This window comes from Nomascus leucogenys, chromosome 19 (assembly GCF_006542625.1).
Source record: "Nomascus leucogenys isolate Asia chromosome 19, Asia_NLE_v1, whole genome shotgun sequence".
NCBI lineage: Eukaryota > Metazoa > Chordata > Mammalia > Primates > Hylobatidae > Nomascus > Nomascus leucogenys.
The window spans coordinates 48,094,371-48,112,091 of record NC_044399.1 but is presented as its reverse complement, the minus strand read 5'-3'; the positions used below and the strand labels follow the sequence as shown (position 1 = coordinate 48,112,091).

General features: G+C 45.1%; 1 protein-coding gene and 1 long non-coding RNA gene across 2 annotated transcripts in view; one reads left to right on the top strand and one right to left on the bottom strand.

Moving 5' to 3' along the window:
* The window catches only part of GALM (galactose mutarotase), a 71,015-nt gene that overhangs the window by 30,608 nt on the left and 22,686 nt on the right, over positions 1-17,721 (top strand). The gene's annotated exons all lie outside the window — the stretch shown is intronic.
* Positions 603-11,419, bottom strand: LOC115831444. Its single transcript, XR_004026927.1, has 3 exons — positions 11,387-11,419; positions 3,895-3,932; positions 603-638 (listed from the first exon to the last, which is right to left on the bottom strand). It is a non-coding gene; the product is annotated as an uncharacterized LOC115831444 (long non-coding RNA).

The window sequence follows — 17,721 nt, the reverse complement described above, 5'->3', positions numbered from 1 at the left end:
AAAATCACCTTCAGTAGAAAATTTACAAACAGGCCGAGCGCAGTGGCTCATGCTTGTAATCCTAGCACTTCAGGAGGCGGAGGCAGTTGGATTTTTGAGCCCAAGACTTTGAGACCAGCCTTGGCAACACAGTGAAACCCCGTCTCTACCAAAAATACAAAAATTAGCCAATCTCACAGTCCGGTCTCAAAATAAATAAATTAAATAAATAAATAAATAAAGTTTAAAAAAAAGAAAGAAAACTTATAGTCAAAGAAAAGCTGTACCACTTACAGTGTGGCGTTCAGCTATCTGGAGCAGTCCCTTATGGTGGGTACTTCATTTATCCATGGGAGATGATGGATAATGAGTTCATTTTAGACCCTTTGCTCTACCTGGCTTTTCCTGGGGCAGCTGCTTGGTTGTGCTGAAACCCTCAGAAATCAACAGTAGGAAACTTCTCTAAAACAGCTTTGGCCTTTTTGCATATGAATGACTTTTACTCCGTGAATCAGTTATTTTGCTTACCATCCTAGTCCTCTGCTTTCCACCCCAATTCCTTGTTTATGTGTTTGCGGTTTTGTTTGTTTGTTTGCTTGTTTGTTTGTTTGTTTTTTGAGACAGAGTCTCACTCTGTTGCCCAGGCTGGAGTGCAGTGGCTCGATCTCAGCTCTCTGCGGCAACCTCCACCTCCTGGGTTAAAGTGATTCTCCTGCCTGTGCCTCCTGAGTAGCTGGGACTACAGGCGCACATGCCACCATGCCTGGATAATTTTTGTATTTTTAGTAGAAATGGGTTTCACCATGTTGGCCAGGCTGATCTTGAACCCCTGACCTCAACAAGTTGAGGTCTGAAAAAGTGGCTCCACCCACCTTAGCCTCCTGAAGTGCTGGGATTACAGGCGTGAGCCACCACATCCGGCCTGTATGTTTGTTTTTTAAATCTCTCTTCTTAGGGTCATGAGAATTCTCATTAATTTCACTTAGAGCTCCTGGAGAGAAAAGCCTCTATTACTGTCATTGTAACAGTAAAAAAAGTGTAGAGATTTTTTTTCTTTCGAGACAGAGTTTCGCTTTTGTTGCCCAGGCTGGAGTGCAATGGCGCGATCTCAGCTCACTGCAACCTCCACCTCCCAGGTTCAAGCGATTCTCCTGCCTCAGCCTCCCAAGTAGCTGGGATTACAGGCATGTGCCACCACATCTGGCTAATTTTGTATTTTTAGTAGAGACGGGGTTTTCACCATGTTGGTCAGGCTGGTCTCGAACTCCTGACCTCAGGTGATCCACCTGCCTTGGCCTCCCAAAGTGCTGGGATCACAGGCATGAGCCACTGTGTCCAGCTTTTCTTTCTGTTTTTTTTGAGACAGGGTCTCTTTCTATTGCCCAGGCTGGAACACAGTGGCACAATCATAGCTCAGTGTAGCATCAAACTTCTGGGGCTCAAGCAATCCTCCTGGCTCAGCCTTCCAAATAGCTAGGATTACAGGTGCACATCACCATGCCCAGGTAATTTTTTCTTTTTTTACACAAAAATGTCTCAACATGGATATTTTTTTCTTTTTTGGCAGAGATGATGTCTCACTATGTTGCCCAGGCTGGTCTCAAACTCCCTGCCTCAAGCCATCCTTCCACTTTAGCATCCCAAAGTGCTAGGGTTACAGGCATGAGCCACCGCACCCACCCCCAAGAAAGCCTTTTTTTTTTTTTTTTTTCTTGAGACAGAGCTTGCTCTGTCAACCAGGCTGGAGTGCAGTGGCGTGATCTCAGCTCACTGTAACCTCTGCCTCCCAGGTTCAAGCAATCCTCCCGCCTCAGCCTCCCAAGTAACTAGAATTACAGGCACACACCACCACACCTGGCTAATTTTTGTATTTTTAGTAAAGACGGGGTTTCACCATGTTGGCCAGGATAGTCTCGAACTCCTGACCTCAAGTGATCCACCTGCCGTGGCCTCCCAAAGTGCTGGGATTATGGGCATGAGCCACTGCACCCAGCCCCCAAGAACTCTTTAAATGCATCTAGTGTCACAAGAACAGATAGCTAAACTGTGTCTGAAAAAGTGGCTCATGCGGGGAAATTTGTGATGGATTTGGGGAAACTTAGGGTAAATTTTAAACATGAGGCCTTTTGTCAGATCACCTACATTCCTCGGATTGTGCGTGGGTTTGTCGCAGATGCTTGGTGTGACAAATTACACAGCTTCTATTGCTTCATTTGATCAGCCGCCCGTTGACTTTCAGCCAAGTCCTGCAGGGTTGCTTCTCAGATTGTGTCTTTCTGCAAGACAAAGATGTTTTTCATAGTCTCTCTTTAACTTCTCCCTTTTGTGGCTATTAATTTATACTTATATGTTTTTCAACTCCTTATTTTTGTTTTCTCTTTATGAAAGTTTTAACGTGTGCTATTCTTGAGAGGGAAATACTGATGCATATCTAAACTTTAGGGGTGTTTTTCACCCTGGCTACAGACACTTGGTAAATAATTTTTCAGGTGTTGGGAAAACACATCATCATGAGAATGTAGCAACTTTTATTTTGCAGTAACTGTTAAAATTGTGGCCATGGTGCTCTGTAAAAGGGGACCTTCCCCCTGTAGGTGTTTGGGGAGGAGTGAAGTCCTGTCCTCCATTTTGTTAGTAACCCGCTTATGGATGGGGCATTATCACCTAGAAAGAAAAGAGGTACCGTGGTATGCAGTTACAGGGAGCCAGAGCAAGAGCAAGACAAAGAAATTCCCTTATGTCTTCAATGCAGAGCTGGCATTTAGACCTCTATCCCAGGCAGGGCCGACAAATCTCTGGCAGCCGTGAGCACCTGTTTTGCTCCTGCCTTCTTCCTGTTGGCAATTTTGGGTTTTGGGTTTTTTTTTAGACAGAATCTCTCTCCATCACCAGGCTGGAGTACAGTGGTGCAATCTCAGCTCACTGCAGTCTCCGCCTCCTGGGTTCAAATGATCCTCTTGCTTCAGCCTCCCAATTAGCTGGGACTACAGGTGCGCACCACCACAGCCAGCTAATTTTTGTATTTTTAGTAGAGATGGGGTTTCACCATATTGCCCAGGCTGGTCTCAAACTCCTGACCTCAAGTGATCTGTCCACCTCAGCCTTCCAAAGTGCTGGGATTATATATATATATATTTTAAATAAATGAATAGAATTCATCACCTAACTTCTAAAGCTACTTCTGTAGATGAAATTCTGGCACTTAGGAGTCAGCAGTGGTGTATTGAGTGCATGGCCCTTGCTCACAGGTGCTTCTTTCCTGTCCCATGGCAGATGGCACCAAGAGAAGGTTTCTGCAAGGCTGAGAGCTCCTTTTACCCATGGACCAGGAGCAAAGTTTGCAGGTACACTGTCAGGCTGTGTTTGGATGTTAGCAGTTAATTTAGCTTTGCGTCTTCAGAGCAATTATTCTTAGCTACTTTAAAAAAAAAAAAAAAGGAAAAAAATGACCCCCATAAAGCATTTGCTGCTCCGTAGGATGGGAGCACACTCTGTTGTTGGGCATTTGAGGCCCTCTGGCATATGTTTTCCATGTTTATTGTTGTCAGGGCTGTGCCTGTAGTTTCCCAGAAGTAGAACTCCCCGAAGCTGTTTCCCAGAAAGGACAGGGGTGTAGATAATGGATGTCCAGAGATAGAGAACACTCCAGTGCCAGATCCCTGTACTGCTTTGTCAGACATTTGTTTATGTATTATTTTGTTTGTTTTTGAGATGGGGTCTCACTATGTTGCCCAGGCTGATCTTGAACTCCTGAGCTCAAGCGATCCTCCCACCTCAGCCTCCTAAAGTGCTGGGATTACAGGCATGAGCCACTGTGTACAGCTGTTATTATTATTATTATTATTATTATTATTTTGAGACAGAGTTTTGCTCTTGTTGCCTAGGCTGGAGTGCAGTGGCACAACCTCGGCTCACTGCAACCTCCGCCTCCTGGGTTCAAGCAATTCTCCTGCCTCAGCCTCCCGAGTAGTTGGGATTACAGACACCCGCCACCATGCCCAGCTGATTTTTGTATTTTTAGTAGAGACAGGGTTTCATCATGTTGGCCAGGCTGGTTTCGAACTCCTAACTTTAGGTGATCTGCCCACCTCGGCCTCTCAAAGTGCTGGGGTTACAGGCATGAGCCACCGTACCTGGCCCCAGCTGTTATTATTTTTAATTGATACCTAATACTTGATACCTAATACATATTTTATTGATACCTAATGCATATTTACAGGGTACATTGTGATATTTTGAGACATGTTTACAATGTATAAGGATCAAATCAGGGTAATCAGCATATCCATCACCTCAAACATTTATCATTTTTTTGTGTTGGGACATTCAAAATCTGCTGTTCTAGCTATTTGAAAATATACAATAAGTTGTTGTTAATTATAGTCACCCTATAGTGCTTTAGAGCACTAGAACTTATTCCCCCTATCTAGCTGTACTTTTATTTCCATTAAACAACCTTTAGGCTGTGCATGGTGGCTCATGCCTGTAATCCCAGCACTTTGGGAGGCCGAGGTGGGCGGATCACCTGAGGTCAGGAGTTCAAGACCAGCCTGGGCAACATAGCAAGAACCGTCTTAAAAAAGAAAACAAAATGTAAAATTTTCTTCACTGATTATTCAGGAGCACATTGTGTAATTTCTGTGTATTTGTACAATTTCAAAAGTTCACTTTGCTGTAGAGTTCTAGTTTTATTCCATTGTGGTCAGGAAAGATACTGGATATAATTTCAATTATTTTAAATTTGTTGAGGCTTGTTTTGTGGCCTAACATATGGTCTATTCTGGAGAATGTTTCTTGTGCTGATGAAATAATGTGTTTTCTGAATCTGTTGGATGAAATGTTCTGTCAATGTCTCTTCGTTAGTCTAAAATGCAGGGGTTTTTGTTTTTTTGAGAGAAGCTTACTCTGTTGCCCAGGCTGGGAGTGCAGTAGCATGATCTTGACTCACTGCAACCTCCACTTCCCAGGTTCAAGCAATTCTTGTGCCTCAGCCTCCCAAGTAGCTGGGATTACAGGTGCCCGCCACCACACCCACCTAATTTTTGTATTTTTAGTAGAGACAGGGTTTTACCATGTTGACCAGGCTGGTTTTAAACTCCTGGCCTCAAGTGATCCACCCACCTCAGCCTCCCAACATACTAGGATAACAGATGTGAACCACTGCACTCAGCATAAAATGCAGTTTAAATTTAGTGTTTTGTTGTTGATTTTCTGTCTAGGTGATCTGTTCATTGCGGAGAATGGGGTGTTGAATTCCCTAGCTATTGTATTGGTGTCTATGTCTCCCTTTAGATCTAATAATATTTGCTTTATATTATATATCTGGGCGCTCCAGTGTTGGGTGCATATATATTTAGAATTGTTACGTCCTCTTGCTGAATTGATACCTTTATCACTATATAATAACCTTTTTCCTTTTTTTAATCGTTTTTTACTTGAAGTCTGTTTCATCTGATACAAGTACAGCTACCCTGCTTGCTTTTGGTTTCTGTTTGCATGGAATATCTTTTTCCACCCTTTCAGTCTATGTGTGTCTTTGCAGATGAAGTGAGTTTCTTGTAGGCAACCGTAGTTGGGCCATGTTTTTTAATCCATTCAGCCAGTCTATATATTTTAAGGGGGGGAGTTCAATCAGTTTACATTCAAGATTATTATTGATAGGTGAGGACTTCTGTCATTTTATTAATTATTTTCTGTTTTTTAAAATATATCCTTTGTTCCTTTCTTCCCCTCTTATTGTTCATCCTTGTGATTTGGTGGTTTTCTGTAGTAGTAAAGTTTGATTCTTTTCTCTTTCTCCTTTGAGTATGTGCTCTACCAGTGAGTTGTCTACTTTTTTGTGTTTTCTTGATAGTAATTATCATTTCACTTCCAGATGTGGGACTCCCTTGAGCATTTCTTGTAAGGCTGGTCTAGTGGTGATGAATTCTTTTTTTTTTTTTTTTCTTTTTTTTGAGAGAGAGTCTCGCTCTGTCGCTCAGGCTGGAGTGCAGTGGCGCGACCTTGGCTCACTGCAAGCTCCGCCTCCCGGGTTCACGCCATTCTCCTGCCTCAGCCTCCCGAGTAGCTGGGACTACAGGCGCCCGCCAACACACCCAGCTAATTTTTTGTATTTTTAGTAGAGACGGGATTTCACCATGGTAGCCAGGATGGTCTCGATTTCCTGACCTCATGATCCGCCCACCTTGGCCTCCCAAAATGCTGGGATTACAGGCATGAGCCACTGCACCCAGCCCAGTGGTGATGAATTCTCTCAGTTTTTATTTGTCTGAGACATGTCAGGCATTTAGCTTCAGGACCTGCTTCTAGTTCCCTGCCCTGTGGCAACAAGTAGAAACAGATCCCTGGTACCCTGCTTAAGTATTACGCCAGCTAGATGTGAGCAGATGAGAAAATCAAATCCTTCTATTTTGCCAGGGATTAATTCATTCTCAGGATTGTAAATATTACATTTCACCTTTCACCTCACAGAACTGTAGAATTAGGAGGTGAGCTGGGCAGCCTGCCCAGCAAGACATTGTGATGGATACAGTACAGTGCACTACTAAGGAGGTGTCTTTAAAGGCATTTACAGCACATAGCTTTTTTTTTTCCTTATAATTTTGCTGCTCTTTATTTGTAGTAGCAGATAAGGAATTAAGAAAGCAAAAATGAGTGCTTTGACTAGGTCTTTTGCCTTTGAAAGTAACATTAGTAAAATCCCCTCTTCTTTTTTATTCTTATAAAATTTACCCAATTCACTCTGCCCCCCAGCCCATCTGTGTTCACTTGCTGTTCTTGCTCCTCTCAGTTTTTAAACGCTTATTCTAAAATTACATGAAAGCAACCCCATTTTGACAAAATTAGAATTCTGGTAGGAAACGCTTGCCACGAGGCTGTGGAGAGAGGCCCAGCAAGACTTTTGTATTTTATTTCAACCTCTCTCGGTTGAACCCACAATTCAGTAGATAATATAATTACCTCCCTGGGGCAGGTCTCTATCTCTGCCTTGGAGAAATAACAAAGTCCGAAGTAGTCTCCTCATTCAAAGATGTTGCAAACGAAGGCTGTTTTGATCTTTATGTATTAGCATTTGGGTTTTAATCTTTCTGGAGCTCCTGACAGAAAATTCCTTTATTATATAATTCTAAAATATTGGACATATTTGTTTCAAGCTTCTGTCAGTATCCTTACTCTTTCCATTCCACTCCCCACTGCCTTAATTAGTCATCAGGTCCTACTGTTTTTTTTTTTTTTTTTTTTTTTTTTGAGACGGAATCTTGCTTTGTCGCCTGGGCTGGAGTGCAGTGGCACAATCTCTGCTCACTGCAAGCTCCGCCTCCCGGGTTCACGCAATTCTCCTGCCTCAGCCTCCTGAGTAGCTGGGACTACAGGCGCCCGCCACTAGGCCCGGCTAATTTTTTGTATTTTTAGTAGAGACGGGGTTTCACCACATTAGCCAGGATGGTCTCGATCTCCTGACCTTGTGATCCGCCCGCCTTGGCCTCCCAAAGTGCTGGGATTACAGGCGTGAGCCACCGCGCCTGGCCCCTACTGATTTTTAACTCCTAAGTATTTCTCAAATCTGTCTCCTCAGTATGTATTGTTGGTTATATAACTCCATCTCCATTGTCACTGTGCTGCTTTAGACTATCTTTTCTTGTCTAGATTAGTGCCTGGCTTATATTATGGGCTTCATAAAGTGGGATCAATGAATGAATGATTCATAATCTGGACAACTACACTCTAACACCTAACTGGAAAAAAAAAATCTTAAGATCTATCTTCCATGTAAAAGCATCTATCTAAAATGCAAATCTTACTTTGATAATCTCCAGGTTAATAAACCTCTTAGCTCCCAGACCTCCCCAAAACCATCTCTCATTTCACTGATCAAAAAAATAAAAATTTAAAAATTTTAAAACTAAAAAAAAATTGAACATTTTACTGGTCAAAAAACAAAAACAAAAATGATCTCTGAGCATGCCTTACTCACACCCCACCCTGCTATGCACCCCTTTCCCACCCCCAGCCTACAGAGACCACCCAATGACCTCTTCTTTGCTACATAACCCTTACCCTCCTTCTTCAAGACTCATACTTTCCCCTTAGAAACTCTTCCCCCCACTTTCTGGAAACTGTAGATTCTTTCTTGCTTATGGTTTTTGTAATGACATCAGCCATTTAGAATTCATGATGTGCCCAGTCTCTGCTATCTGCCTCTCCACAGAGCTTGCTCAGATAATCCATCAGGATTTAGTCACAAATCCAAAGCAGGGAGCTAGAAGGGAGCTTCAGGCTTGGTCTCTTTGGGTTGAAGCTAGAAAACTAATCTATACTGAACACAAAAATGAAGCTGAGTAATAGCCAACCTATACATCTTAGGAATTAACTATAGCTTTTTTTGTCCCCAGCCAGTCTCTCCACACTCCTCTCTCCTTCTTTACATTTGTTTTGAACACTATATATATAACTTTTATATATATATATAATTTTTTTTTAATTAGCTGGGCATGGTGGGGTGTGCCTGTGATCCTAGCTACTCAGGAGGCTGGGAGGCTGAGGTGGGATGATATTTGGGATTATATATATATATTTTTTGTTTTGTTTTGTTTTGTTTTTTGAGACAGAGACAGAGTTTTGCTCTTGTTGCCCAGGCTGGATTGCAATGGTGCGATCTCAGCTCACCGCAACCTCTGCCTCCTGGGTTTAAGTGATTCTCCTTCCTCAGCCTCCTGAGTAGGTGGGATTACAGGTATGCACCACTATGCCTGGCTAATTTTGTATTTTTAGTAGAGACAGGTTTCTCCATGTTGGTCAGGCTGGTCTCTAATTCCCGACCTCAGGTGATCCACCCACCTTGGCCTCTCAAAGTGCTGGGATTACAAACGTGAGCCACCGCACCCAGCCTTAAACACGGTATATTAGTCCAACACTGTGTGAGAACTGGGATTCAGAAAACCAAGATATAGGTCTCCGTTCTGTCATCCACTAGCTATGCTATGAGTCAGCCATGAAAATTCTCTGGGCCTCATTGACTGAATCTGTAAAATCTGACTTGATGAGGATTATATTCATTGAACTCTGAGGTCCTGTCCATTTCTTACACCCTGATTCAAAGACCGCACAGAATCTCTAACCCAGATATTCATTCTTAACTAGGGTTCTTGTATGTCTGGGAAGATGATGAAAGAACTTCAAGGAGATCACGAACTCTTTAAATTCTACATAAAATCCAAGGCTGGGCGTGGTGGCTCACGCTTGTAATCCCAGCACTTTGGGAGGCTAAGGCAGGCAGATTGCCTGAGCTCAGGAGTTCGAGACCAGCCTGGGCAACATAGTGAAACCCCGTCTCTATGAAAATACAAAAACAATCAGCTGGGTGTGGTGGCATATGCCTATAGTCCCAGCTACTCAGGAGGCTGAGGCACAAGAATTGCTTTGAACCCAGGAGGCAGAGGTTGCAGTGAGCCAAGATCGTGCCACTGTACTCCAACCTGGGAGACAAGGAGAAACTCTGTCTCAAAAAATAAATGAATAAATAAATAAAATAAGATAAATTTATGTAAAATCCTTTGTGAACTTGTTGCATCACCTTGGCCCACAAAGGGGGTTTTCTTATCTTTTTTCCTCTTTCAAAGTAATGATAGTCTATGGTTGCCCTACTATGTATTCTCTTTTTATTATTTTATTTATTATTTTATTTTTTTAGAGACAGGGTCTCACTCTGTTATCCAGGCTGGAGTGCAGTGGTGCAATTATAGCTCACTGCAGCCTTGGCCTCCTGGGCTCAAGCGGTCATCCCACCTCAGCCTCCTGCATAGCTAGGATCACAGGCATGCCCCCACCATGCTCAGCTAATTTAAAAAATATTTTTTTTGAGGCTGGGCACAGTGGTTCATGCCTTTAATCCCAGAACTTTGAGAGGCCACGGCGGGAGGATTGATTGAGTCCAGGAGTTCAAGAACCAGAGAAATATAGAGAGACCCCATTTTTACTACAAAAAAATAAAATCAAAAAATTAGCCAGGCCCAGTGGCATTCACCTGTAATGCCAGCTACTTATGAGGCTGAGGCAGAGGATTGCTTGAACCCAGGAGTTCAAGGCAAATTGAGCTATGATTGTGCACTGCACTCAGCCTTGGTGACACAGCAAGACTCTGTCTCCATTAAAAAAAAAAAAAGTAAGGCTACAGATAAGAAAGTACTTGGATAACAGTAAAAAAGTTAAACTCATGACATTGGACCCTATGAAATGTGTTTACCCTAGAGCTGTTTATTGTATGATAGGTCCCTGCTAGATAGTATGCAAGGTTTAATGCAAAAACTCCAAGGACCTCTCTTGGTAGCAGTGGTATTCTTTAAGAGGGCACATTACTGAATCCTTCCTGTAAAATGGTCACAAGATCCTTTTTATGAGCCTTCAGAATAACTCCTGAAGCTACTCATGTTCCCTACTGGAAAACACATTACCTCTACAAGATTGGCAAACATGAACCAGCATGGTAGAAATTTGGCAGGAAGAAAGCTCAAAATTTAGCACTTGGCCAGGCAATGTGTAATTCCTGTGAAAATTGCAGGCTAACAGTCAGTGAATTTGTCAGAAGGGGAATTATTTGCTAGAGCTCTGACCACCACCCTTGGAGAGTTGATGGTTCACATCTACCCTTCCTCCAGCCCAGGTCTGGACAAGGGCTGGCTCTAGTTCATTCCTGGTGCATAGCCATCCTTAGTGGTCACTACATTCTGAAGGGGCTTAGTGGGACTGTGGGCCTTGGGCAGTGGACCTGATGTTAACTCAAGTGAGTTCCCAGAGCAGATTTGTATTCAGTTCAGCTAACATTTGTAGAGCACCTACTGATTGCTACATGCTGCCTGAGAGATAGAGAGGACGGAACACTGTCTCTGCCCTTGAGAAGCTTAGAGCAGTTGTAGAGATAATGCCTGTGGGACTGAAGGAGTATAGAAGCCAGGGTAGAAAGAGGCTTCTCAAGATTGTCCTGAGCTGTGAGAAGCTTATCAGTGTCTGTGAGGATCTAGCCACAAGGAGAGTGACAGTACCAAAGCACAGAATGCAGGAGTGGTGATGACTGTTAAGCCAAGAAGCCAAAGAGGCAATTGGGCAGGGCAAAGGCTAGGGTGCAAAATTTAAGGCAGCATCCACTCTCAGGGTTGTGCACGTGCAGGGTCAGCACCTGAGAGTGTGTGTCTTCTTAAATTTTGCACTCTAGGCACCTCATTTGCCCACCCCTACAGTTGGGTACAGTCGTGATTGTCTTTCTGGGCCATGCTGATGAGCTGGGATTTTTTTTATATTTTATTTTTGATGGAGTCTTGCACTGTCGCCCAGGCTGGAGTGCAGTGGCGCAACCTCCTGCTCCGGGTTCAGTGGTGCAACCTCCCCCTCTGGGTTCAAGCTATTCTCCCACCTCAGCCTCCCGAGTAGCAGGGATTACAGGCGTGCACCACCACACCCGGCTAATTTTTTTTTGAGACGAAATCTCACTCTGTTGCCCAAGCTGGAGTGCAGTGGCACGATCTTGGCTCACTGCAACCTCCGCCTCCCAGGTTCAAGCGATTCTCCTGCCTTACCTCCCAAGTAGCTGGGATTACACGTGCCCACCATCATGCCCAGCTAATTTTTGTATTTTTAGGAGAGACGAGATTTCACTCTGTTGGCCAGGCTGGTCTTGAACTCCTGACCTCGTGATCCACCCGCCTCTGCCTCCCAAAGTGCTGGGATTACAGGCATGAGCCACTGCGCCTGGCTGGAATTTTAACTTTAGATCATGGAGGGCTTTCAAGCATTCTAAGCTGGGGACTGACCTGTCAAGATTGGCATTTTAGAAATATCACCCCAGGTTGGGCCTGGTGGCTCACACCAGTAATCCCAGCACTTTGGGAGTTCAAGGCAGGTGGATTGCTTGAGCCCAGGAGTTCGAGATCAGCCTGGGCAACATATCAAGACCCCATCTCTACAAAAAAAAAATTAGCCAGGTGCAGTGGCCCACACCTGTAGTCTCAGCTACTCAGGAGGCTGAGGTACAAGGATCCCTTGAGCCAGGGAGGTGGAGGTTGCAGTGAATTGTGATCTAGCCTGGGTGACAGAGGGAGATCCTGTTTCAGAAACAAAGAACTATCACCCCAGCAACTGTTCTGGTGGGACTTGACTGGAGACAGAGACCAGTTGAGATGCTGTTGCTGGAGCCAGGCACAATGGTATGTACCTCCAGTCCCAGCTACTCAGGAGGCAGAGGCAGGAGGATCATTTGAATCTAGGAGTTCAAGTCCAGTCTGGGCAACATAGTGAGACTCCATCTCTTTAAAAAAGGGGGTGCGGGGGGTCGCTATTTTAATAGTCCAAGCAAGAGATGAGACCCAAATTAAGGGTCAGGTGGAAGAAGGCAGTTTAATCATATTTAGGAGGTAAAACTCAGGAGGCCTGAATTGAATGCATAGATGAGGAAGCAGGAAGGCTGTGTGATGACCCCGGGACTCTAGAGCAGCTGCTGGGCAGTAGAGATGCGGATGTTCAGTAAGTCGTGAGTAGGGGAGGAGGGGGAGCTGGCATGGGGCTGGGGGAACTGTGGATTTGATCTTGAAATATTTGAGGTTAGGGTGCCTGTGGGGTGTACATCTCCCCTGTACACCTGACCTTACACCTCCAGCAGTTGGACCCATGGACCCATGAGTGTGACGTTAGAGAAATGAGAGCTGGAGACATACATCAGTGTGTACTTTGTAGATTAAGCCATGTGGATTTCCCAGAGAGGAATCATAGATTGAGGAGAGCAGTGGTCTGAGGATCAAACCCTGGGAAACTCTAGGAACCAACCACCAATATTTAAGGTCCAAAAAGAGTCTACCTTAAAGTGCCAAGGGAGATGGCCAGGGGTAGAAGGCAAAGAAGAAGAGGTGTCTAGAAGTTTTGGAGTGACCAACAGTGTCAATACTCCAGGGAGGTCAAGTGGCAGGAGACCTGGGAACCTGCATGGCTGTGGTGGTTGTTGTCCTGACCCCATTTAAGAATTTAACAGAGTGGTCAGGGCAGAAGCCAGACTGTAACCATTTGAGAAGTGACAAAAAGTGAGGAAAGATTCAGGAATATAGGCCAATAACTGGTTCCCAACTAGGCAGCTTTCTTGAATACGGAACCCTGCCAGGCACAGTGCCTCACGCCTATAATCCCAGTCCTTTGGGAAGCTGAGTCGGAAGGATCACTTGAGGCCAAGAGTTCAGGACACAGCAAGACCCCATCTCTACAAAAAAATATATAAAATAAAAAATTCGCAGCCGGGTGTGCTGGCTCATGCCTATAATCCCAGCACTCTGGGAGGCCGAGGCGGGTGGATCACTTGAGGTCAGGAGTTCAAGACCAGCCTGGCCAAAATGGTGAAACCCTGTCTCTACTAAAAATAAAAAATTAGCGAGGCGTGGTGGCACACACCTGTAATCCCAGCAGCTCAGTAGGCTAAGGCAGGAGAATCACTTGAACCTGGGAGGCGGAGGTTGCAGTGAGCCGAGGTCGTGCTGCTGCACTCCAGCATGGGCAACAGAGTGAGACACTGTATCAAAAATTAAATTAAATTAAATTAAATTAAAAAGCCCAGCATGGTGGCTTGCACCTGTAGTACCAGCTGCTTGGGAGACCAAGGCAAGAGTATCTCTTGAGCCCAGAGAGCTAGGGGCTACAGTGAGCTATGATCATACCACTGCACTCCAGCTGGGTGACAGAGCAAGACCCTGTCTCTAAAAAATAATAATAATAATAAAAATAAATAAAAAAGAACCCTGGGCCCCACCTCAGAGATTCTGATTCATTTGCTTTAGCACAGGACCATGGAATCTGTCCCAGCATCCTAGAAGCTGCCTCAGTGAGTTAACAGAAAGGACTGGTATTGAAAGTGCTGTCGGCCGGGTGCAGTGGCTCACGCCTGTAATCCCAGCACTTTGAGAGGCCAAGGCGGGCAGATCACGAGGTCAGGAGATCAAGACCATCCTGGCTAACACGGTGAAACCCCACCTCTACTAAAGATACAAAAAATTAGCTGGGTGTGGTAGCAGGTGCCTGTAGTCCCAGCTACTCAGGAGGCTGAGGCAGGAGAATGGCGTGAACCCAGGAGGCGGAGCTTGCAGTGAGCCAAGATCGTGCATTGCACTCTAGCCTGGGCAACACAGCGAGACTCTGTCTCAAAAAAAAAAGAAAGTGCTGTGAACAAGCTGTGACAAAGAGAAGGCTCCTCTGTGAGGCAGGGAAGTGGGGTCAAATAACAGTTTTGTTTTTTTTTAAGGAGAGGAGCTGATTTAGGACAAGTAAAATGGTTGTCAGAGAGCACAGGAATCCAGGGGAGGCTCGAGACTGTGAATCTGTGGTGGCCTCAGCGGGTGCTTCTGTGGGCTTTCTCCAGCTCTCTCGGCAGGGTGGAGTCAGGAGCAGACAAGGCAAATGGTGGGATGACCCGAAGTTGGGGTTTTATCAGAGAGGAGGAGCAGGAGGACAGGGTGTAAGACGGATCAAGGAGTGTTACTAATGGTCTCAGGTCCTAGACAGTGGGCCTAGACAGGTAGGCAGTGAGGGTCGTGGGGGGCGGGGAAGATGCATGGCAAGGGGCCCTGAAAACCAGGGGAATATGGCAACATCACGGGCCTGGCAGTCCCAGGAGGGGAGCAGGTCTAGCAGGAATGCCCTTGCGCCTGTGCAGGAGAGCAGCAAGACTAGGAGGCTGCAGACAGAGAGTAGGTAACTGAAAGGTGAACTTCCTACTAGACAGCAAATCCCTGGATGTCATCCTAACGGATCTAAGATGAAAAATACCCCACCATGAAAATGCCTTACATGGTCCCAACCATGAAGCGTAAAATTGCCTTTTCACCTGAAAACGACCTGCAGCTTGGTTTAGCATTTTATGCTTCGGATGTCATGTAACATCCAGAAGCAATACCCTCCCCTGTTGCAAGTCAAAGTAAAATCAGAAAATGCTCAGTGGAAAGGAAAAAAAAAAACCCATAAGACAAAAAGCCAGCAATAGAATAAAGCCGCAAACCCAAAGCACCAGCAGAGGAAAGGGAAAAAAACCTGCAGCATAGACAAGCTTTGATGTTGTGTGATCTGTGAAAAATGTATAGAAATGTTACCTTACCAAAAAATTCCCAAGGTGCTTTACTTACCAACCACTGGAAGTAAAAATTCCCACCCAGGGTGTTACTTTTAATTATCATCCTCTTTATGTTGTTTCCTAAAATAACAACAGGCATTCTAGAGATGATTTACCAAGATGGCTTAATGAGGTGTCAGATGAGTTCCTGTGCCCACGAGCCCCTTTACTGAGCCCCGTTACCACAGGCCTCCTTATGCAAATTTGACTCTTCTGAGCCCAACTAGATAAAGAAACAGACATAATTGGAGCAGCTGGGCTGGAAGCACAGCTGGGCCATCCCCATGGAGACCAGACTCTAGCACCACGTGCTCTTCCTTGCCCCAGCGTCCCTCCCAACTTTTGCTTTTCAGAGCAGCAGCCCACCTGAACCTGGGTCTTCCTCAGATGATCTCCACATCAGTGCTTGTCAGCATTCATGTGCACACAGATCACCTGCGCAACTTGTGAAAATGAAGATTCAGACTCTGGCTGGGGTGGAGCCTCTGGATCTATGTGTCTAACAAGCCCCTGGGTGATGCATGTGGTCATCAGATGGTCCTAGGTCCACACTTGGAGGAGCTATTTAGATCCTATAAAATAGTTACTCCCCTATCCAGTGTCTGAGTCCCAGACTTCTGCATTCTGCCAGCACTCAGATGCTTCTGGGACAGGATGCCTACTGTCCATCTTGGGTCAATATGTCAGAAAGGCCTTCCTGTATTAAGCTGAGATCTGTCTACCAAGGGCTCACCCTCACCTGGCCTACTTCTGGGCCTTGGATCCTATGTAGCAGGCTTAAGGCATTAGAAAGTGGCTGGCATGTCCCCCAAGTATTTTATTCAGGCAAAACATGCCAGGTCCTCTGGCTATTATTTAAAAAAATTTTTTTAGAGATAGGGTCTCACTATGTTGCCCAGGCTGGTCTCAAACTCCTGGGCTTAAGTGATCCTCCTGCCTCAGCCTCCCAAAGTGCTGGGATTACAGGCGTAAGCCACTGCACCCACCCCTGGTCATTTCCTTCTGATCCTGCTCTATGTGTCTTTAGGCCTCTCCTCTTGTGATACCCATGCTGCAAAAAGTAGCTAGGGACTGTCACCACCTCATTACAGACAGCCTTTTTTTTTTTTTTTTTTTTGAGATGGAGTCTTGCTCTGTCGCCCAGGCTGGCATGCAATGGCACCATCTCAGCTCACTGCAACCTCCGCCTCCCAGGTTCAAGCAATTCTCCTGCCTCAGCCTCCTGAGTAGCTGGGATTACAGGCGCGCACCACCACGCCTGGCTAATTTTTGTATTTTTTAGTAGAGATGAGGTTTTCCCACGTTAGTCACGCTGGTCTTGAACTCCCAGCCTTGGGTGATCCGCCCACCTCGGCTTCCCAAATTGCTGGGATTACAGGCATGAGCCACCACACCTGGCCTTACAGATAGCCTTTATGTGACTTGTGTTGAACTTGCTGTCAGCCCTCATCCTTAAAGTCATTTTCACACATGCTGTGGATCAGCCACATTTCTTCCTAGTCAGTAATAATGATAATTATACTGAATACTTATGAGAGTTAGTATAACAAGGTGGTTAAGAACATAGTCTCTGGAATGAGACTGCCTAGTGGGAAGCTCTATGATTAGCACCGTGTGTTATCTGTCACCATCACCATCACTATCACCACCATCATCATTAGCATCACCATCACTATCACCACCATTATCACCATCATTGTCATCATCACTATCACCACCATCATCACCATCACTATCACCACCATCATCATCACCATCACCGTCACCACCATCACCATCATCATCATACCACCACCATCATCACCATCCCTACCATCATCACTACAACCACCATCATCACAATCACCATCACCATCATCACCAGCACCATCATCCATCACCATCACCACCATTATCATCACCATCACCATCATCACTACAACCACCATCATCCCCATCACCATCATCATCATCACCAGCACCATCATCATCACCATCACCATCATCACTATTACCACCACTATCATCATCACCATCACTATCACCACCATCATCATCACCATCACTATCACCACCATCATCACCATCACTATCACCACCATCATCATCACCATCACCGTCACCACCATCACCATCATCATCATACCACCACCATCATCACCATCCCTACCATCATCACTACAACCACCATCATCACAATCACCATCACCATCATCACCAGCACCATCATCCATCACCATCACCACCATTATCATCACCATCACCATCATCACTATTACCACCATCATCCCCATCACCATCATCATCATCACCAGCACCATCATCATCACCATCACCATCATCACTATTACCACCATCATCATCATCACCATCACCATCATCACTACAACCACCATCATCCCCATCACCATCACTATCATCATCATCACCAGCACCATCATCATCACCATCACCATCATCACTACAACCACCATCATCCCCATCACCATCACTATCATCATCATGACCAGCACCATCATCATCACCATCACTATCACCACCATCATCACCATCACTATCACCACCATCATCACCATCATCACTATCACCACCATCATCACCATCATCACCATCATCATCACTATCACCAT